The sequence below is a fragment of the Sminthopsis crassicaudata genome, chromosome 2 (genome assembly GCF_048593235.1).
Source record: "Sminthopsis crassicaudata isolate SCR6 chromosome 2, ASM4859323v1, whole genome shotgun sequence".
NCBI classification, from domain to species: Eukaryota; Metazoa; Chordata; class Mammalia; order Dasyuromorphia; family Dasyuridae; genus Sminthopsis; species Sminthopsis crassicaudata.
Window position 1 is genome coordinate 77,074,495 of NC_133618.1, and position 23,696 is coordinate 77,098,190.

The following is a 23,696-nucleotide window of genomic DNA, read 5'->3' on the forward strand; positions in this document are numbered from 1 at the left end:
ATTAGTTCAACTATCACCTGCCTGGTACAAGGCTAGGTGCTAGTGATTCTAACACCAAAGCAAAGGAGTTATGCTCTTCAAAGAGCTTACATGGGGAAGACAATATACATAGAGATTTTACATAGATCGATCTATTGATAGATGATAGATAAGACAGACAGATAAATAGCTGATAGGTAGATAGAGATAGAGATAGATGGATAGATAAATAGATGAATGGATATATGGATGGAGAGATAGAGAGATAGACCGCAAGCAGACAGATAGATGGATGGATGGATAGGTGGATGGATGGATGGATGGATGGATGGATGGATGGATGAATAGGTAGATAGGCAGGCAGGCAAGGGGAGGAAAATAGATCAAGACATACAGAGAAACAGAGAATGATGATGATGGTGGTGGTGGATAGAAAGATAGGTAAAAAAATATAGATAGATAGATAGATAAATGGAGGGGGACATGGAGTAGCTAAAAGCCATAAGGACCAGAAATGGCTTTTATCTTCTGAAATCACTCAAATACTAGAATATAGAAATGATCATAATTGATAACTATGTTCTACATTTTCCTATATGTCACTGGAATGGTCTATAATAGTGGTCAGGCAAAATTCCCAAGTATAACCCAATATGGAAAGTTTAACAAAATAAATAATACTACAATATAGATAACATTAATTTGTAGAGTTTTTAAGTGAATTTAAGTGAATTTTTTTATTTGATTTTGACACCATTAGTCTAGAAGATGTTTTTCATGAGCATAAGAACTTACCTTCCAATACTTTAATTATAAAATCAATCATTTGATCCACATGTGTCATTACTCATAGAATACTAAATATGAAAGAAAATCTATTTTTTAATTTTTTTATTAATTTTTATAATTATAATATTTTCTTTGACAGTACATATTCATAGGCAATTTTTTACAGCATTATCCGTTGTACTCCCTTCTGTTCCAAATTTCCCCCTTCCTTTCCTCCACCCCCTCCCCTAGATGGCAGGCATTCCCATACATATTAAATATTTTATAGTATATCGTAGGTACAATATATATGTGCAGAACCGAATTTTTTTGTTGTTGTTGCAAAGGAAGAATTGTATTTGGAAGGTAAAAATAATCTGGGAAGAAAAACAAAACAAAACAAAACAAAACAGTGCTCACAGTTTACACTCATTTCCCAGTGTTCCTTTTCTTGATGTAGCTGATTCTGTCCATCATTGATCAATTGGAATTGGATTAGCTCTTCTCTATGTTGAAGATATCCACTTCCATCAGAATACATCCTCATACAGTATTGTTTTTGAAGTGTATAATGATCCCCGAGTTCTGCTCGTTTCACTCAGCATCAGTTGATGTAAGTCTCTCCAAGCCTCTCTGTATTCCTCCTGTTGTTCATTTCTTACAGAACAATAATATTCCATAACATTCATATACCATAATTTACCCAACCATTCTCCAATTGATGGACATCCATTCATTTTCCAGTTTCTAGCCACTATGAAAAGGACTGCCAAAAACATTTTGGCACATACAGGTCCCTTTCCCTTCTTTAGTATTTCCTTGGGATATAAGCCCAGGCGTAGCACTGCTGGGTCAAAGGGTATGCACATTTTGATAACTTTTTGGTCATAATTCCAGATTGCTCTCCAGAATGGTTGGATTCTTTCACAACTCCACCAACAATGTATTAGTGTCCCAGTTTTCCCACATCCCCTCCAACATTCATGAGATTCATCAAAATGATATCTCAGAGTTGTCTTAATTTGCATTTTTCTGATCAATAGTGATTTGGAACACTCTTTCATATGAGTGGAAATAGTTTCAATTTCATCATCTGAAAATTATCTGTTCATATCCTTTGACCATTTATCAATTGGAGAATGGCTTGATTTCTTATAAATTAAAGTCAATTCTCTGTATATTTTGGAGATGAGGCCTTTATCAGAACCTTTAACTGTAAAAATTTTTTTCCCAAGTTGTTACTTCCCTTCTAATCTTGTTTGCATTAGTTTTGTTTGTGCAGAAACTTTTTAATTTGGTGTAATCAAAATGTTCTATTTTGTGATCAATAATGGTCTCTACTTCTCCCTTGGACACAAACTCCTTCCTCCTCCACAAGTCTGAGAGGTAAACCATCCCATGTTCCTCCAATTTATTTATGACTTCTTTCTTTATGCCTAAATCTTGGACCCATTTTGATCTTATCTTAAATGTGGGTCCATGCCTAGTTTCTGCCATACTAATTTCCAGTTTTCCCAGCAGTTTTTATCAAATAATGAATTCTTATCCCAAAAATTGGGATGTTTGGGTTTGTCAAACACTAGATTGCTATTTTTGTTCACTATCTTGCCCTGTGAACCTAACCTATGCCACTGATCAACTAGTCTATTTCTTAGCCAATACCAAATGGTTTTGGTGACTGTTGCTTTATAATATAGTTCTAGATCAGGTACAGCTAGACCACCTTCATTTAATTTTTTTTCATTACTTCCCTTGAAATTCTCAACTTTTGTTGTTCCATATGAATTATTTTGTTATTTTTTTCTGGGTCATTAAAATAGTTTCTTGAGAGTGTGATTGGTATAGCACTAAGTAAATAGATTAGTTTAGGGAGTATTATCATCTTAATTATATTTGCCTGGCCTATCCAAGAGCACTCAATGTATTTCCAATTATTTAAATCTGACTTTGTTTTGTGGCAAGTGTTTTGTAGTTTTGCTCATATAATTCCTGACTGAAAGAAAAATACTAAGATGGAAATCTATCTCAGGTTGGTCTGAAATGGTCTATCTCAAGAGTATGTAAATCTAAATTGTATAAAAATTGTAAGAATAAAATAAGAGGGCGGAGCCAAGATGGCGGAGAAGAAACACACGACTCTGTGAACGTCCTCACTCCCTCACAACCAATTAGATAAATTAAGTCTCAGAATTAGCCCAGGACTGATAGATACCACAAGGACTGGAAGCACGACTTACCAGCTGAGGAGAATCTGGAGTTTCAACAGAAAAGGTCAGTCCCCAGGGGAGGAAGAAGAGAGGCCAGCACAGACGGCTGGGTGCTCGCATACTGCGCCCATTGCGCTGGGAAGGGCTCTGGGATCAGAGAAGCCACTGAGGTAAAGGAATCTGGCACAGGCTGTTAGCTCTTCTCTGCTAATTATTTAGCAGTTCAGAAGAGAAAGCCAAAATATTTTAAAACTCAGATTAGATTTTCCCCGGACCCTGGAGGTGACTCAGCAGATCTGGGCACCAGGGGGTGTGGCCTCAGCTACCTCCTGAGAATAGTTAAGAGACTGACAAGTGGGTGGATACGGCCCAAGGCAACACACACTGCCTAGCTTAGCTGGAGGGAGTGGAACTCAGCTCTAGGAAGTCCCAGAGAAGCGGAACCTTTGAACTAGGGACCGCGGTTTCTGGCAGACACTTCCAGTTTGAGCACAGGGGCTGCTGCAGACATCCACGCCCCACCCGGACACATAGGCTGGGCTTTGTGCTGCCATTACTATTCAACGCCCTCAGGCCCAGCAGTGCTAATCACCTCTGAGGCACTTCCAGGGAGAGGGTGAGGAACTCTTTCCCAGAGCTCTCTCTAAACTCAGGCGCAGGAGCCGCTGCATCCATCTGGTCTGGGAGGAAGCTGGTAAAGAAGTAAATAAATAATTTCCTACCCCAGGGACAGACCCCAAAAGATTTTTAAAATATGAACAAAAAAGCCAGAAAAACTATAGATTCCTTCTACACAGAGAAAGAACGGGTATCCAACCCCGAGGAAGTTAACAGCAGAGAGACAGCAGATAACAACCTAAAGGGGAACGATTCCTGCCCCCCATCACATAACTCTCTCCTAGAAGAGGCTATTAAAAAGTTAAGAGATTTTGAAGAAAAATGGGGAAAGGAAAGGGAAGCTATGATAGAGAATAACAACGTCCTGAAATTGGAGTTGGAAAAAATAAAGAATTCACAGGAGATGCAGGGAAACAAAATTTATGAATTAGAAAAGGTTAAAAAAACACAGGAGAGTAGGATTTCTGAATCGGAAAAGATAAAAAAGTCTCAAGAAAATAGAATTTCTGAATTGGAAAAAGAAAATAATTCTCAAAAAAAAATTAGGGAAATGGAAAAAAATTCAATAGAACAAAATAATTCATTTAAAAACGAAATTGGGCATTTACAAAAAGAACTAAAAACTGTGAAAGACGAAAATAACTCCTTAAAAGTCAGGATGGAACAAATAGAAATGAATGATTCACAGAGAACCCAAGAATCAGTCAAACAAAACAAAAAAAATGAGAAGCTGGAGAACAACGTCAAATACTTACTGGGAAAATCTATAGACCTGGAAAATAGATCTAGGAGAGATAATCTGCGGATTATTGGACTTCCAGAAAACTATGACCAAAAAAAGAGCCTAGATTCTATTTTACAGGAAATTATCAAAGAGAACTGTCCAGAGATAATAGAAACAGAAGGGAAAGTAGATGTGGAAAGAATTCATCGAACTCCTTCTGAAATAGACCCTAAAAAAGAACACCACGGAATATTGTGGCTAAGCTGCAGAATTACCACACAAAAGAGAAAATCCTGCAAGCAGCTAGAAAAAAACAATTTAAATACCAAGGTGCCACAATAAGGGTCACCCAAGATCTGGCTGCCTCCACATTAAAAGATAGAAGGGCCTGGAACCTGATATTCCGTAAGGCAAAAGATCAAGGACTACAACCAAGAATGAACTACCCAGCTAAGTTTAGCATCTTTTTCCATGGAAGAAGATGGTCATTCAATGAAACAGAGGAATTCTATATGTTTCTAAGAAAAAAACCAGACTTAAACAAAAAATTTGATCTACATCCACAAGACTGAAGAGAAACAGAAAAAGGTACACAGAACCCTTGAGAACTGTAACTCTGTTGTAGGTATATAAAAAGTATTCAAGGATAATTTGATTTTACTGATACAAAAGAAAAAAAGGGGGGTGTAGTAAAGGGAAGGAGGTCGGTTCAGAAAAAGGGGAAGTAATGATAAAAAGAGGGAAACTACATCCCAGGAAGAGGCATAGAAAATACACCATATCTGAGGGAACTTAGTGAGGGGGAGAATCATTGTGTGAATCTTACTCTCATCAGGAGAGGCTCAAAGAGTAAATAATTAACATATTTGTTTTTCAGAGAATTTTCTCTCACCTCATTAAAAGGGGGGAGAGGAAAAGGGAAAAGGAAAAGGAGAATAAGTGAAGGGACTTGGAGGGAGGGGGAGGGATCCTAAAAAAAAAAAAAGAGGGAGGGTTGCACGTCACAAGGGGGGGTCTGTAAATTAAATATTGGGGAGGGGGATCAGTGGGGTCAAGGGAAAAAAGCATAATCTGGGGATAATACGATGGCAGGAAATACAGAATTAGTAATTTTAACTAAATGTAAATGAGATGAACGATCCCATCAAACAGAGACGGATAGCAGATTGGATCAAAAGCAGAACCCTACAATATGTTGTCTACAGGAAACACACTCAAAGCAGGGAGATACATACAGAGTAAAGGTAAAAGGTTGGAACAGAGCCTATTATGCTTCAGGTAAAGCCAAAAAAGCAGGGGTATCTATCCTTATCTCAGATCAAGCAAAAGCAGAAGTAGATCTTGTTAAAAAAGATAAGGAAGGAAACTATATCCTGCAGAAAGGTAGCATAAATAATGAAGCCATATCAATACTAAACATATATGCACCAAGTGGTATAGCATCTAACTTTCTAAAGGAAAAGTTAAGAGAACTGCAAGAAGAAATATACAGTAAAACTATAATAGTGGGAGATCTCAACCTTGCACTCTCAGATTTAGACAAATCAAACCACAAAACAAACAAGAAAGAAATTAAAAAAGCAAATAGAACATTAGAAAAACTAGGTATGATAGACCTTTGGAGAAAACTGAATGGCAATAGAAAGGAATATACTTTCTTCTCAGCAGTTCATGGATCCTATACAAAAATAGACCATATATTAGGACATAAAGATCTCAAAATTAAATGTAGGAAGGCAGAAATAATAAATGCCTTCTTCTCAGATCACAATGCAATAAAAGCTACATTCAGTAAAATGTTAGGGGTAAGTAGACCAAAAAGTAATTGGAAACGGAATAATCTCATCTTAAAGAATGACTGGGTGAAAGAGCAAATTATAGAAACAATTAACAATTTCACCCAAGATAATGACAATGATGAGACATCATATCAAAATCTTTGGGATGCAGCTAAAGCAGTAATAAGGGGAAATTTTATATCTTTAGAGGCTTATTTGAAGAAAATAGAGAAAGAGAAGATTAACGAATTGGGCTTACAACTTAAAAGGCTAGAAAAAGACCAAATTATAAACCCCCAACCAAAAATTAAACTTGAAATACAAAAATTAAAAGGAGAAATCAATAATATTGAAAGTAAAAAAACTATTGGATTAATAAATAAAACCAAGAGTTGGTTTTATGAAAAAGCCAATAAAATAGATAAACCTTTGGTAAATTTGATCAAAAAAAAGAAAGAGGAAAATCAAATTGATAGTCTTACAAATGAAAAGGGGGATCTTTCCACCAATGAAGAAGAAATTAGAGAAATAATGAGTTACTTTGCCCAACTTTATGCCAATAAATTTGATAACTTAAGTGAAATGGATGACTTCCTCCAAAAATATAGGCTCCCTAGATTAACAGAGGAGGAGATAAATTGCTTAAATAGTCCCATTTCAGAAAAAGAAATAGAACAAGCTATTAATCAACTCCCCAGGAAAAAATCCCCAGGGCCAGATGGATTCACAAGTGAATTCTACCAAACATTTAAAGAACAATTAGCCCCAATGTTATATAAATTATTTGAAAAAATAGGGGATGAAAGAGTCCTACCAAACTCCTTTTATGACACAGACATGGTACTGATACCTAAACCAGGTCGATCGAAAACTGAGAAAGAAAATTATAGACCAATTTCCTTAATGAATATTGATGCTAAAATCTTAAATAAGATATTAGCAAAAAGACTTCAGAAAATCATCTCCAGGATAATACACTATGATCCAGTAGGATTTATTCCAGGAATGCAGGGCTGGTTTAATATTAGGAAAACTATTAATATAATTGACCATATTAATAATCAAATTAATAAGAACCATATGATCATCTCAATAGATGTAGAAAAAGCATTTGACAAAATCCAACATCCATTCCTACTAAAAACTCTTGAGAGTATAGGAATAAATGGACTATTCCTTAGAATAATCAGGAGCATATATTTAAGACCTTCAGTAAGCATAATATGCAATAGAAATAAACTGCAACCTTTCCCAGTAAGATCAGGAGTGAAACAAGGTTGCCCACTATCACCATTACTATTCAATATAGTACTAGAAATGCTAGCCTCGGCAATAAGAGCCGAGAAAGAGATTCAAGGAATTAGAGTAGGAAATGAGGAAATTAAACTATCACTTTTTGCAGATGACATGGTGGTATACTTATAGAACCCCAAAGACTCTGCTAAAAAGCTACTAGAAATAATTCAAAATGTCAGCAAAGTGGTAGGATACAAAATAAATCCACATAAATCCTCGGCATTTTTATATATCACTAACAAAATTCTACAGCAAGAGATACAAAGAGAAATTCCATTCCAAACAAATGTTGAGAGTATAAAATATTTGGGAATCCATCTACCAAAGAAAAGTCAGGAATTATATGAGAAAAATTACAAAACACTTGCCACAAAAATAAAATCAGATTTAAATAATTGGAAAGACATTCAATGCTCTTGGATAGGCCGAGCGAATATAATAAAGATGACAATACTCCCCAAACTAATCTATTTATTTAGTGCTATACCAATCAGACTCCCAAGAAACTATTTCAATGACCTAGAAAAAATAACAACAAAATTCATATGGAAGAATAAAAGGTCGAGAATTGCAAGGGAACTAATGAAAAAAAACTCAGAGGAAGGTGGTCTAAGTGTACCTGATCTAAAGCTATATTATATAGCAGCAGTCACCAAAACCATTTGGTATTGGCTAAGAAATAGACCGGTAGATCAGTGGAACAGATTAGATACAAAGGACAAAAAAGGATACATATATAGCAACCTAATCTTTGACAAACCCAAAGATACCAACATTAGGGATAAAAATTCATTATTCGGAAAAAACTGTTGGGAAAACTGGAAATTAGTATGGCAGAAATTAGATATGGATCCACACTTAACACCATATACCAAGATAAGATCAAAATGGGTCCATGATTTAGGCATAAAGAAGGAGATAATAAATAGATTAGAGGAACAGAGGATAATCTACCTCTCAGACTTGTGGAGGAGGAAGGAATTTATGACCAGAGGAGAACTAGAGATCATTATTGATCACAAAATAGAAGATTTTGATTACATCAAACTAAAAAGTTTCTGTACAAATAATACTAATGCAAACAAGATTAGAAGGGAAGTAACAAATTGGGAAAATATTTTTAAAAACAAAGGTTCTGACAAAGGTCTCATTTCCAAAATATATAGAGAACTGACCCTAATTTATAAGAAACCGAACCATTCTCCAATTGATAAATGGTCAAAGGATATGAACAGACAATTCTCAGAGGAAGAAATTGAAACTATATCCACTCACATGAAAGAGTGTTCCAAATCACTACTGATCAGGGAAATGCAAATTAAGACCACTCTGAGATACCACTACACACCTGTCAGATTGGCTAAGATGACAGGAACAAATAACGATGAATGTTGGAGGGGCTGTGGGAAAACTGGGACACTGATACATTGCTGGTGGAGTTGCGAAAGAATCCAGCCATTCTGGAGAGCAATGTGGAATTATGCCCAAAAAGTTATCAAACTGTGCATACCCTTTGACCCAGCAGCGCTACTACTGGGATTATATCCCAAAGAAATACTAAAGAGTGGAAAGAGACATATATGTGCCAAAATGTTTGTGGCAGCTCTTTTTGTAGTAGCTAGAAACTGGAAGATGAATGGATGTCCATCAGTTGGAGAGTGGTTGGGTAAATTGTGGTATATGAAGGTTATGGAATATTATTGCTCTGTAAGAAATGACCAGCAGGAGGAATACAGAGAGGCCTGGAGAGACTTAAATCAACTGATGCTGAGTGAAATGAGCAGAACCAGAAGATCACTGTACACTTCAACAACAATACTGTATGAGGATGTAATCTGATGGAAGTGGAAATCTTCAGCATAAAGAAGATCCAACTCACTTCCAGTTGATCAATGATGGACAGAGGTAGCTACACCCAGAGAAGAAACACTGGGAAGTGAATGTAAATTGTTAGTACTAATATTTGTCTGCCCAGGTTGCATGTACCTTCGGATTCTAATGTTTATTGTGCAACAAGAAAATGATATTCACACACATGTATTGTACCTAGACTATATTGTAACACATGTAAAATGTATGGGATTGCCTGTCATCGGGGGGAGGGAATAGAGGGAGGGGGAGATAATTTGGAAAAATGAATACAAGGGATAATATTATAAAAAATATATATGTAATAAAAATTTTTTAAAAAAAGAATAAAATAAGAGTTGTAATATATTTGTCATATATACATATACATGTATTCATAAGCATATACATCTCTCCATGGAAGTGTTAGTGGGTTGTCTAAAGATAAAATTAGACAAATACATACATGGACAAGGACATGGACACAGATATAGATATGGACATGGACATAGACAGATGCAGTTCTAGAGTTTTGTGTCTCCATGGAGAGCTAGAGAGACAAAGAATATATGTTTGTATTACTACAGCATGGGCTTACTAGCTATGGAAGGGGCAGAAGTCCAGACAAACTGCAGGAGGTCCATTGAAACTGGGAGCTCTTTTCTTCAGTCTCTTGGAGGATTATCTAAAATTATGTCTATCTACAACTTGTTTTTAATATATATTCTTGTATCCATTCCCATCTCTTCACTCACATTCCCATTACTAATAATTTTCTCACAAATATTTAATTACCTACTCTTTGAGAAAGGAAATGTATGCACGACATATTTTTTATTTTAATATGCATTATTAACATTTTTCTCCATCATTTCTTAAGTCCACTCAAGAAAATTAAATAAATGAAGCACTGATTTGGCTAATTTCTGAGGTATCAAGGCTCTCACTAAATTTTTAATAATTGGACCTTATGGACCAACTTGCTCATTGCTCATAGAATCCTAATATAAAATCTAGAAGACATTTTAGATTCATTTAGAATCAGGAATATGTAGAAAGCAGCTCAAACAAGGCTCCTGAGAATATCTGTTTTATTTTCAGTGTGAATATTTGAAGCTTTGAAGTCATAAACACTGCAAATAAGGACTTGATTTATTGTTTTGTTGATTTTCTAGATTTAAAAAAAGTGATGCCGAAAATGCAAATGATGCAAATAAAACTTAAAAGTGTGTTAGATGGACTTTTTTTTTTCTTTTGAGAAAACTAGTACATTTTCCAGGACATTGCTGCTTCCAGTCTAATAATATCCAGACTTTTTGGATTGCACAGACCAATTAGTAGAGACCACTAACCACAATGTGTGTTTATTTGTATATGAAGCATACACATGCATGTTTGTGTTTGTGTGTGTGTCTGTGTCCCTGTGTAGGTATATATGTGTGTGATAGGAATTTGAAAACTGTTTATATGTCCAAGATTATAGTATAAAAAGACAAACACTGTCTCTCACAATATCATGATTTTTCAGCCAAAGGGAATACTGAAGTCATGTCCAGGACTTCTTAAAAAGATCCCCATAATCTGCCAGAAACAATGGGAGAAAGGAGTAGGGACTACAGAGCAGTCATAGCTATGGGGAGGAGAGCTCTCTAGCCTTACCTGAGTTTTGGCAAATGGGTCAGAAAGTCTTGGAGAAATAGGGCCAACAACTATAAGGAGAAACTAAAAGGGAGGCTGATTAGGAGTTCTAGGAGAAATGGAACATATGTATTTGTGAAGTTGTGTGAAAGACCCTCATCTTCTGAATCAGAGTTGGGGACATAGCTCTTATTGATCTCAGGACAAAATCACCATTTCTTTGTATGCAGGTATCAAAGCTTGCAATCCAGCTATGTTAAGCCAGAAAAGAGGGAATTAGAAACCATTTGATACGAGATGAGCTGAGGAAACTGGTAATGTTCAGCCTGCTCTTGAGAATATGAGAGGATGTCATGTAGAAAAATAAGCTTGTTCTAGGTGGGCTCAAGTAATATAATGAGGAGGTAGATCCAGCTTTAGGTAAAGATAACTTCCCCAAAATGAACTCTCCAACCATTGAATTGTCTGTCTTGGGTTTTAATGGGTTTCCCATGATCAGAGGTCTTTAAAACAGACTGAACCTCATGGCCTCCAAAGCTGGTTCCAGCCCTGAGATTCTGGGATTTTGTGGTTCTGTACAAGATGTTCCCTAAGGAATGAATGCTGAAAAAACATTTACTAGAAAGCACTGGGGATATAAATAGAAAAATCAAAACAGTCCCTGCTATCAAGTTCACATTCCCACTGGGGGATAGAACAAATAAAAAGAAGAGCTTCAGTGCAGATGGAAAATCCCAGAAGTCCTAATAGTCTGTAGCAAGATGGATATGAAGGACTAGTTTTCCTTAGGTTATATCAGTGGGTCAGATGCTAGTCATGGAAAGCAGGGTCAATGCCCTTGATTGTCCTCCATCTATCTCATGGGAAAGAATAGAGTCAATGATTCCTATCTCATTCAGGTTATGTGAGCAGGAGACACAGATGGAATCTGGGCAGGAAAAGGCAGAGGATAAAGGTTAGGCAAGTTGGGAGAGAGAGAGAAGGACATACCTGGAAGGGTCTTCTCCTGCCCTTCTGCCATCTTGAATAGGATTAAGGAAATAAAAGGAGAGAGGCAGTTAGAAGGCAGTTCTCCTGGTGGTGGAGGGTCTTGCCACCTCCCAGGGGTCTCAGATTGATTTTGGGGATGCTCCCAATGCAGGGGATATTGACAGACAAAGCCCAGCAAATGGCCAGATTTACCAGGGCTGCATATCTGTCAAGACAAGATCCCTTGTTCTTAATCCTTAGAACTTATCCTTCTCTACAGCTACAACTTCTCATAGCCATGAACTACCTACAGGCTGCTTCAGGGTAGGAGGAAGCTTTTATCTTCAGACCACCAGTAGAAGCTGCCCTCCTAACCCTGCCTGCTGCCTAAAGCAGAAGGTCGGCTGCACTGAGAGTAGTTTTTGCAGTTATAGAATGGTGAAAAAGGACCGTATGAATATCAAACTCAACCATAGACTTGTTAACTCCATGCTCTAGTTACAAGATCTAATCAGCCTACAGGAAAATTCTCATGGTGATGGGCGGGTGGAGATTCATACTCCAGCCTCCAAGGCTTGCCACTCAACACTTTGGCTAGCAATGCTTGTGTTTCCTGTGGAAAAACACCTGGATTTACCCCGTTGCAATGTTGTGAGGTTACTTATGAGCAGAGCAGAGGCAACCAGCATAGCAGAGGTGACAAAAAACTAGAGTTCTGGGCCAGTTTGAAAGCCCCAAGCAGCAGAAATGAGGCTAGGTTTGACACCTTAGCATTCTCCTCCCCCCTCCTCCTCCATCCTATCAGCAGTCTGTCATCTTTCAGAGTTTCTGTCTTAGTCAGCTTGGTTTGACACCACTTCCTTTACCCCCAAAATGAGGGGGATGTGGCTGCAGTGGTTTCTGAGCCTTTTTTTCAGAAGTTTCAGGAAAACCCCTAAACCTAACCCAATTCTAAGCTTAGGCAAGCTTTAGATGTAACTCCCCTGACATAGAGAAATTCAGTGGAGGAATCAGATGAGGTCTGAATCTTCTATTCTTTTTTTCCAATGGGGGTAAATGATTTGCCCAGGAAAGAATATAGGGAAAAATTATAAGTAACATTAATATACCAAACAGTCAAAAGGCATTGAGGGAAATCAAGTTTATAGCAATTTTGAGGAGACATTAAAATAAAACAGATCTTCAGAAGAATATTCAATGATACAACTGAATAGGCAATAGGAAATAATAATAATAATAAATTCTTGGAGATTTCTATGCAACTCCTTTATCAATTATGGTAGAATTACCACATTTGGATTCTAACCTCAGTCCTAATACTCATGAGAAAAAAGAAAAATAATTTTTAAAACTATCTATCTATCCACATATGAGTCAATTAGCACTGATTAAGCATTTACTAAGTGTTTGACATTGTAAAAGCATCCAGCACAAAGGCAGTGTGGACTGTTTTTTTTTTTTTAATAATGAACTGAATTAGAACAACATGACTGGACCACAAAGTAAGTAAAAGGGATGTAATATGTAATAAGACTAGAAATAAGATAACAAGGGATCAGGCTGAAAAAAGCTTTAAGTGATAAATAAAAGAGTGTATATTTTATCCTAGAGATCATGGGGACATATGAGAGTTAATGGGGATGAGGATAACATGATCAATCTGATACTTTAGGAAATCTCTTTGGCAGTTGCATGGAGGATGCTTTACAATATAGTTTTAGATCAGGTATAGCTATGCCACTTCATTTGATTTTTTTTTTCATTACTTTCCTTGAAATTCTTGACCTTTTGTTCTTCCATATGAATTTTGTTGTTATTTTTTTCTAGGTTGTTAAAATTGTTTCTTGGGAGTTTGATTGGTGTAGCACTAAATAAGTAGATTCGTTTAGGGAGTATTGTCATCATTATTATATTTGCTTGGCCTATCCAAGAGCACTTAATGTCTTTCCAATTATTTAAATCTGACTTTATTTGTGTGGAAAGTGTTTTATAATTGTGTTCATGTAATTCTTGACTTTCCTTTGGTACATAGATTCCCAAATATTTTATGCTATCGACAGTTATTTTGAATGGAATTTCTCTTTGTATCTCTTGCTGTTGGATTGTGTTGGTGATGTATAAAAATTCTGAGGATTTATGTGGATTTATTTTGTATCCTGCAACTTTGCTAAAGTTGTAAATTATTTCTAATAGCTTTTTAGTAGAATGTCTGGGGTTCTCTAAGTATACCATCATATCATCTGCTAAGAATGATAATTTGTTTTCCTCCTTACCAACTCTAATTTCTTTAATCTCCTTCTCAACTCTTATTGCTGAGGCTAGTGTTTCTAATACAATATTGAATAGTAATGGTGATAGTGGACAACTTTTTTCACTTCTGATCTTACTGAGAACACATCCAGTTTATCCCCAGTATATATTATACTTACTGACGGTTTTAAATAGATGCTCCTGACTATTTTAAGGAAAATTCCATTTATTCCTATACTCTCAAGTGTTTTTATTAGGAATGGATGTGGAATTTTATCAAATGCTTTTTCTGCATCTATTGAGATAATCATATGGTTTTTGTTAATTTGGTTATTGATATACTCAATTATGCTAATAGTTTTCCTAATATTGAACAAGTCCTGCATTCCTGGTATAAATTCTACTTGGTCATATTATATTTTACTGGGGATAATTTTGTGTAATCTTTTTGCTAATATTTTATTTAAGATTTTAGCATCAATATTCATGAGGGAGATTGGTCTATAATTTTATTTCTCTGTTTTCAACCTACCTGGCTTAAGTATCAGTACCATGTCTGTGTCATAAAAGGAATTTAGTAGGACTCCTTCAATCCCTATTTTTTCAAATAGTTTATATAGCACTGGAGTTAATTGTTCCTTAAATGTTTGGTAGAATTCACATGCAAATCCATTTGGTCCTAGAAATTTTTTCTTAGGGAGTTGGTTAATAGCTTTTTGTATTTCTTTTTCTAAGATGGGACTGTTGAACCAATTTAGTTCTTCCTCTGTTAATCTGGTCAAACTATATTTTTGAAGGTATTCTTTCATTTCATTTAAATTATAGAACTTATTGGCATAAAGTTGGGCAAAGTAACTTCTAATTATTATTCGAATTTCCTGTTCATTAGTGGCAAGTTCTCCCTTTTCATTTTTAAGATTAACAATTTGATTTTCTTCTTTCCTTTTTTTAAATCAGATTTGCTAAGGGTTTATCTATTTTGTTGTTTTAGTTTTATTATTAATTCAATATTTTTTTACTTTCAATTTTATTAATCTCTCCTTTTATTTTTAGAATTTTAAGTTTAGTGTTTGACTGGAGGTTATTAATTTGTTCCTTTTCTAGCATTTTTAGTTGTAAGCTCAATTCACTGACCTTGTCTTTCCCTATTTTGTGCAAGTAGCCCTCTAGAGATATAAAATTTCCCCTTATTACCTCTTTGGCTGCATCCCACACATTTTGGTATGCTGTCTCATTATTATCATTTTCTTGGGTGAAGTTACTAATTATGTCTATGATTTGCTGTTTCATCCAATCATTCTTTAGTATGAGACTATGTAGTTTTCAATTATTTTTGGTCTATTTTCTCATGACTTTTTATTGAATGTAATTTTCATTGCATTGCAATCTGAAAAGGATGCATTTACTATTTCTGCCTTACTGCATTTAAATTTGAGGTTTTTGTGTTCTAATTATGGTCAATTTTTGTAAAGGTTCCATGAACTGCTGAGAAGAAAGTGTACTCCTTTCTGTCTCCATTTAGCTTTCGCCAAAGATCTATCATATCAAATTTTTCTAGTATTATATTTACCTCTTTGACTTCTTTCTTATTTATTTTGTGGTTTGATGTATCTAATTCTGAAGTGCAAGATTGAGATCTCCCACTATTATAATTTTCTTGTCTATTTCTTCTTGCAGCTCTCTTAATTTCTCATTTAAGAATTTAGATGCTATACCACTTGGTGCATATGTATTTAATATTGATACTGCTTCATTATCTATGCTACCCTTTAGCAAGATATAGTGCCCTTTCTTATCTCTTTTAATTAGATCAATTTTTGCCTTATTTGATCTGTGATCAGCATGGCTACCCCTGCTTTTTTGGCTTTGCCTGAAGCATAGTAGATTCTTCTCCAACCTTTTACCTTTACTCTGTATGTATCTCCCTACTTCAAGTGTGTTTCCTGTAAATAACATATTGTAGTATTCTGGCTTTTAATCCAGTCTGTTATCTGCTTCTCCTTTATTGGGGAGTTTACCACAGTTACCAATTTATGGTTAAAATTACTAATTCTGTATTACTTGCCATCTTGTTAATCCCTGCTTTTCTCCTTTCCTTCCCCTTTATCTCCCTCCCTAGTATTAAACTTGTGAGCACCACTTGTTTTTCACAGTCCTCCCTTTTTAGTATCCCTCCCCCACTTTAGAGTTCCTCCCCCTATTTTACCCAATTTCTGTATTCCCTTTGATTAGCTTACTCTTTCCCTTTTCACTTTCCCCCTCCTACTTTTCAATTAGGTGGGAGAAGTTTCACCAAAAATTGAATGTCTAAATTTTTTCTTTTTAAGCCAATTCTGATGAGAGTAAGATACACACTATGTTCATTCCTTCTCCCTTGTTTCTCTCAGATATAATAGGTTACCTTTGCCTCTTCATGAGATATAGTACCACTACTTTACCCTTTTTTCTGTTATAATTTCCTTTTCACCTCTAGTTTCTAGAACAAATTATACATGTGTTCTTTATATATCTTTATAGCAGAAATATAGTTTCCAAGATTTCTTTTTACCTTTTTAGGTTTCTCTTGAGTCCTATATTTGGAAAACAAACTTTTTATTTAGGTCCAGTTTTTTCATCAGAAATAGATAAAATTCACCTATTTCATTGAATACCCATCTTCTTTTCTGGAAAAAAAGATGCTCATTTTTGCTGGATAAATTATTCTTGGCTGCATACCAAGTTCCTTAGCCTTTCTGAATATCATATTCCAGGCCCTTCGATCCTTTAATGTGGACACTGCTAGATTCTGGGTAATCCTTATTGTGGCTCCTCATATTTGAATTGATTTTTTTCTAACAGCTTGCAGTATTTTTTCCTTCATCTGATGGTTCTTGAAGTTGGCCACTATATTTCTTGGCGTTTTGATTTTTGGGTCCCTTTCAGTAGGTGATCGATGAATTTTTTTCAATGTCTATTTTACCCTCTGTTTCTAAAAAAATCTGGGCAGTTCTCTATGATAATTTTCTGATAAATAGTGTCCATGCTCTTTTTTTCCTCATATTTTTCCGGGAGTCCAACTATTCTCAGATTGTCTCTCCTGGATCTGTTTTCCAGGTCTGTTGTCTTCCCAAGAAGGTACTTGACATTTTTTCCATTGTTTCATTTTTTTTGGTTTTGCTTGACTGATTCTTGGTGTCTCCTCGAGTCATTCAATTCCATTTGTTCAGTTCTGATTTTCAATGAAGTATTTGTCTTCACTCACTTTTTTATATCCTTTTCTAATTGTCTAATTGAGTTTTTAAGTGAGTTGTTATATTCTATGGAATTTTTTTTCCATTTCACACCAATTTTATTTTTTAAAGAGCTACTTTTCTTTTTCCAACTCACTAATTCCGTTTTTCAAGGATTTGATTTCTTTATCCACTCTATTCTTTAAATGAGTGGGATGACTTATCCAGACTCTCTTGCTAAGCTTCTTTTTCCTTTTCCTATTTTGCTTCTAGCTCTCTTGTAAAAACCTTTTTTATTTCTTTTAGGAGAGTCTTGTGTTTTGAGGACCAGATTGTATCCCCCTTTGGAGATTCATCTGAAGACAGTCTGTTTTTAGTCTCCTCAGGGTTCAAAGTCTGCTCTCTATCCATGTAGAAGCTATCAATAGTTAAGAGTCTGTTTTAATTTTTGCTCATTTTGTCAAAGAAGAATCAAAGAAAGCTAACAAAAAAAATTCATTCTGCTTTTTATTTTGGGGGGGGAGGGCTAGATGGTATTACCTAGCTTCCTCTACAGGGGACATTAGAGAGTCACTAGCAGCACAGAAATGGCTGAGTTGCATCTGCACTCTGAGACTCTGAGAGTGTGCTGAGTCACTCTGGGTGGGTGTGGTCTAGAGAGTCCCTAGCTTTTTAGGGTTATAGTCTTTACCCTCTGTGTTTTTAGCTTCCCTGCTGATCTATTGGCTTGCTGCTAGGGCAAAGTAGCCAACACTGTGGCAAAGTTCTCCCCACAGAAATGGTTGAGATCACATCCTTCCCCCTTCAAGTCTGCTGAGCCTTAGCTGCCTTCTGTACTCTCACTGTATGCTGTGCCCTCTCTGTCTGCCTGTAGTCTGCACTCAATCTAATCATCCCCTACTGCGAGCAAAAACAGACCTTTTCTGGAGAATTTTGAGGATATCTTCTGTTGGTAATTATTTGTGGGGTTTTTCAGTTCAAGTCCTTATTCCAAAGCTTGTAATGAAATAAAGTATTCTGAGAGAAAAGACGGAGCTTAGATAGATGTATGTGTCCTCTCCTCTATTTTGGCCAGAAGTCTCAGATTCCAACATTGTAAGCATTAAAAGGTCAGAGATCTAGATTTGCTAGAGACCTGACATTGAGGAAGAAGTCCTTGCTTGATCCAGACCAGTGGTAACTGAAACAAGGACCCAGCCAGTAGCATGCTGCCTTTGAAAATGTACTTGGTTTTGAAATTTAACAATAATCTTCCTACCTGTTTCCACAAAGGATCTCTTTAAAGTGATAATCAGTGTTTTGTTTTGTTTTTTTCTTCTATTTCTCCTTTCCCTTCACATTTTTTCACTCCAGAACAATTTTCTTGGATTATTTTTTGCATTATGGTATCAAGAGTCTAATTTTGGTTACAGCTTTCAGGAAGTACAGTTGTTTTCATATATTCCCTTCTTTATCTGTTCTCCATGTATGTTGTTTTTCTTAAAAGATGTTTAACATTCTGTTGTATTTTTTCATTCCTTATTTGTTTTGCTATTTCTTGATCTCTTATAGCTTTAGTGGCTTCCCCTTGCTCAATTCTAACTGTCAAGTCAAAAGACTCTGTACCTCCTTTTCTAGTTGGTTAACTGTTTTTCATAATCTTTTTTTTGGGGTGGCCTTTATTTATTTATTTATTTTAGTTTTCACTCAATGTCTTTCATTAGATTTTTAAATTCTTTTTTTGAGTTTTTCTATAAATTCTCTCTGGGCAGGGAGCCATTTAACATCATTCTTTGGGATAAAAGCAGCTTTTTTTTTTCCTTTGGTCTTCTTCTCTAAAAATGAACCATGATCTGCTGTATTCCTATGGTAAGTTTTTATGGTTGGGTTCTTTCTGTTTCATTTTTTCAAAAATAACAGGTATTAGTGTAAATTCCTCTAATGGAGGGGAGAAGAAATGATGCCTCTGGCTTGACTTCAGTTCTCCCCTTTGACCTGGGACCTCAAACCAAGAGCTTTCCCTTCCTGCAAGTGCTGGCAGCCAGCAGCATCCTGCCCCACTGTTATGTACTCACCTGGTGCTGGTTTCCTCTTGCCCAGACTGCATCTCTGAAGCACAGCTGGGAAGGGGTTCTTAATCAATCAAGGTTTCTTCTGTCTTTTCAAACTCAGACCCCTGACTCCCCACACAGTCCAGGACGTGAAAATGGTTGAGACTCCAGCTACATCCAGTTCGCTCCAAGGGGTCCCTAATTGATGGTTCTGTGAAGCTAGCCCACAGGTATCCACACTTCAGACAGGTTAATCCTTGGCCTGGGTTTTTATTCAGATCTTCTTGGGTTGTACCAGGAGGATTCTTGTCCTGCCTAAAGTTTTCTTGACTTTTCACCAGTCTATGCCCACCCTGAGATACAAATTTGTTCTGTTTTGGGGGAAAATCTGAATGTACTGACCTACTCCACCATCCTGGCTATATATTTTACACAGATACTTTTATTCTGTGTTTTTTTATTGCTTTTTAACAGAAAAAAAGTTATATTTTATCAAATGTCTTGACATCTCCTGATATTTTTTTTTGTTTTGTTGTTAACAAATTGTCTTTATATTTTTTTCATAATTTGGAACCAACTATGTATCCAGTCTAAACCAATTATGTCATACCAGATAGTATTTCTAACATATTACTGTAGTTTCTTTGGTGTTATTTTATTCAATATGATTGTACTTATATTAATTAGAAATGCATGAGTTGCATCTCATAAGATAATTGATGTGAAACATATCAAGAAGAGAAAAATATGAAAATAATTAGACTAACTGAAAGTTACTATCAAAAGAAAACCTTGATACAATAATATAAGAATTAATTAAAGAAAATTATCCTACAGTGCTAGAATAAGAGGGGAAAGTAGAAACAGAAAAAATACCCTGATCACCACCTAAAAGAAATCTTACAAGGAAAAACTAAAGGAACAACATATCTCAATTCCAAATGTCCCAAATTGAAGAGAAAATATTATGAGCAACAAGAAAAAAATTCAAATATGATGAAGCCTTATTTAGAGTGCAAGGCTTCAGAGCATGAAAAGACCACAGATCTTGGAACATTATATATCAAATATGAAAAGAACAGGCATTGTGGTCAAAAATATCATAGCCAGCAAAGTTAAGCATAATCCTGAATGAAAAAAGGACATTCAATGAATTGTCAGACTTTCAGGATGTTGTTGTAAAAAAACCTGATCTTACTAGAAAATTTGACAAGATCCAAGATAAACAAAAGGTAAACATCAAAGACTAATTACAAGGGACTCAATAAGGGGGGAACATTATGTTTTATGTGTGGAAATGAAAATTGTATTCTAAGGTTGTTATTACTAATTGGGTAGTTCAAAAGAAAGATTATGGTAAAACTGAATATGATGTCATTTTTAAAAGCAAAGAAATATATAAGAAATACAGAGGAGTTAAATGGGGGAGGAGGGCTGGTAGTTTTGGAATCTTATTCTCATCAGGAATGGATTAAAGAAGGAATAATACATATATAACTAGAAGGATATAAAAGTCTTCTTAATTCAGAAAGAAATAAAAGGTTAATGAGATTGGGAAGGAGAGAGTATGAGGGATTTTTAGAGAGAATCCCACTCCCATCAGATCAAGGTTAAAGAGAAAGCAATATATTATATTTAGAAGAGAATAAAATTTTTCTAAATTTATAAAGAAATAAGAGAATGAAGTAATAGGATAAAGTGGGGTCAACAGAATAGTATAAAGATTGACAGGAATGGAATAAGGGTGAGGGAGAGGATAGGGGAAGAATTTTTGGAGAAGGTAAGTTAAATAACAGAGGGGCAAGGTGGTGGGTAAATATAAAGCAGAAGAATCAGGAGTGATAGGAAATGAGAGATATTAAAAACATAATAATCAAGCTCAAAAGTAGAATTTATTAGGTTAAAAAATCAGGAGTAGTAATCATAATTTCAGAAAAAGTTAAAATAGATTTAATCAAAAGAGAAAAAATAGAGAAACTATAGTATATGTCAATTGTATTAGTCAATCTTGTTTTAACAAAATACAGAAAGACTTGGACTTTGGAAGAAAGATGTTATCCACCTTCAGAGAAACAGGACAACAAGCATAGTACAGTCTTATATAGATGTTTATGAATATATGTATGATTATAGATATTCATGAATATACATATATAGATATTGATGTGTATGTATATACACATCTATATGTACATACATATAAATATATATGTGTGTATATACATACATATTGATAAGTATGTACATATGTTTGTACATAATCTCCACAATTAATTATAACCTTCTAGAAGAAAGGGGGAAGAATAAACTAAAACATGCACAGCAGAGAGCAAAAGAAAATCTACAAGGAAGCAAAGAAAAGATGGACCGTTCTGAACAAAATGTGCTGTATTTATTATGTAGGTTTTCTTGAAATGAAAATTTTTTGCTTTCTATTTTGAATCCTTTCATGTTCTGTTGTAAACATGACAATTTTTTTATTTTTCTGTTTTACATTTAAATTTTAAATAAATAAAACCTTACATTAATGTTTTTTAATTAAAAAAAAAAGAAATATATAGGTCTCCAGTTTTTTCTTACTGCATTATGTGTCACTCCTCTCTGTAGGGAATACTTTACATTGATATTGTATCATAAAAAGTATTTGCTTAGATCCCTTCCTCTTTTTTTGTAATAACTTTTTATTGACAGAACATATGCATGGGTAATTTTTTACAACATTATCCCTTGCAGTCACTTCTATTCCAACTTTTCCCTTCCCTCCCTCTCCCTCCTCTCGCCTAAATGGCAGACAGTCTTATACATGTTAAATATGTTATAGTATATCCTAGATATAATATATGTGTACACTACCTAACAGTTCTCTTTTTGCACCCTTTCTTAATAAAAAAAACAGTATAATATTGGAACTCATTTTTTTTTGAATATTTAACAGAATTTACTTATACATCCATCTGTTCTTAGTTTCACACATCACACACACACACATACTTTGTAACTACACTTATAACTTGTTCACCATCTTTTTATGAAATTAGATTATTTAAATTTTCCATTTTTATTTTGCAAATCTGTATATTTCATAATTTTGTAAACACCTATTTTATTTTTTAAAATTTCATCAGCATGTAATTAGAAAAATACTTTCTAGCAATTTCTTTTATTTCCTCTTCATTTGTTGTAATTTTTTTTACTTGGATAAAACCCATTTTATAAAACCATTGTGCTTACTGTGATATTGTATAGCTGTAAAGCATTGACTATCCCAGTCAATCAATAAATCAGCAATATTTTACTAAGCCTAGATGATGTTATGGGCACTGTGCTATGTACTAGGGATATAAAGAAAAAAACCAAAGAAGCTCTTATTCTTAATCTTAAATCCTAGTTGGGAGAGTCATCATGCACAATTTTATATATGTTCAAGAAAAATACAAAGTTCCCTTGGAGAGGAGATCTGTTTTCTTTCACAACATGGCTTTTATGGAAATGTTTTGCTTAATATCACATGTGCTTTTCAATGGGATGGGTAGGTGAGAGAGAGAGGGAAAGAATCTAGAACTCAACGTTTTAAAAACAAATGTTAAAAATTATTTTACATGTAACTGGGGGGAGGGGATAAAATATTAAATAAAAAACAAAGCAACAGTAAAAACAAAGTCCCTTAGAGAGGAAAATAGTAGCTGCTGATGGGTGGCTGAGTCTAGAGGAAAAGAAGGAATTTCAAGAGGAGGAAGAAGATTTCAAGAAAGAGAAACAGACATTGCCAAAGCACAAAAACAGAAAATGGATTGTCATCTGCAATTAATCATCAGGTTTATTGAACACAGTTAAGAATGAAAACTTCATGTCACTCAAAGTACAAAGAGCAGCATATGATACGTTCAATTAGTCTCTAGCATATTATCATTTAAGGTTCATCTAGAGAAAACATCCTAAAGAATATTAATAGAGAAATAGGAGGTGGGCCAGGCATGTCATGAGAATGGATGCCTACCCACTGGCTCTACACAGTGTCAACAGATATAGAGAAAGGTCCCTGTCTTATTAAGTAGATCTATATGTAAGGTTTCTAGGAGGATCCAGAAAAGGGTTGTGGAGGATAAGAAAGCATGAACAGTTGACATTTGTATCATTTGAAGGAGCCCTTTGTCAACTAGTTAGATGGCACAGTGAATAGAGCACAAAGCCCAGAGGGAGGAATTCAAATCTAACCTTATATATTCATAAGCTGGATGATTCTGGGCAAGTCACTTACCCCCTTTTGCCTCAGTTTCCTCATCTGTAAAATGAACTAGAGAAGGAGATGGCAAACCATTCTAGTAATTTTGCTAAGAAAACCTTAAATAGGGTTATAAAGAATTGGATACACTTGAAATGAC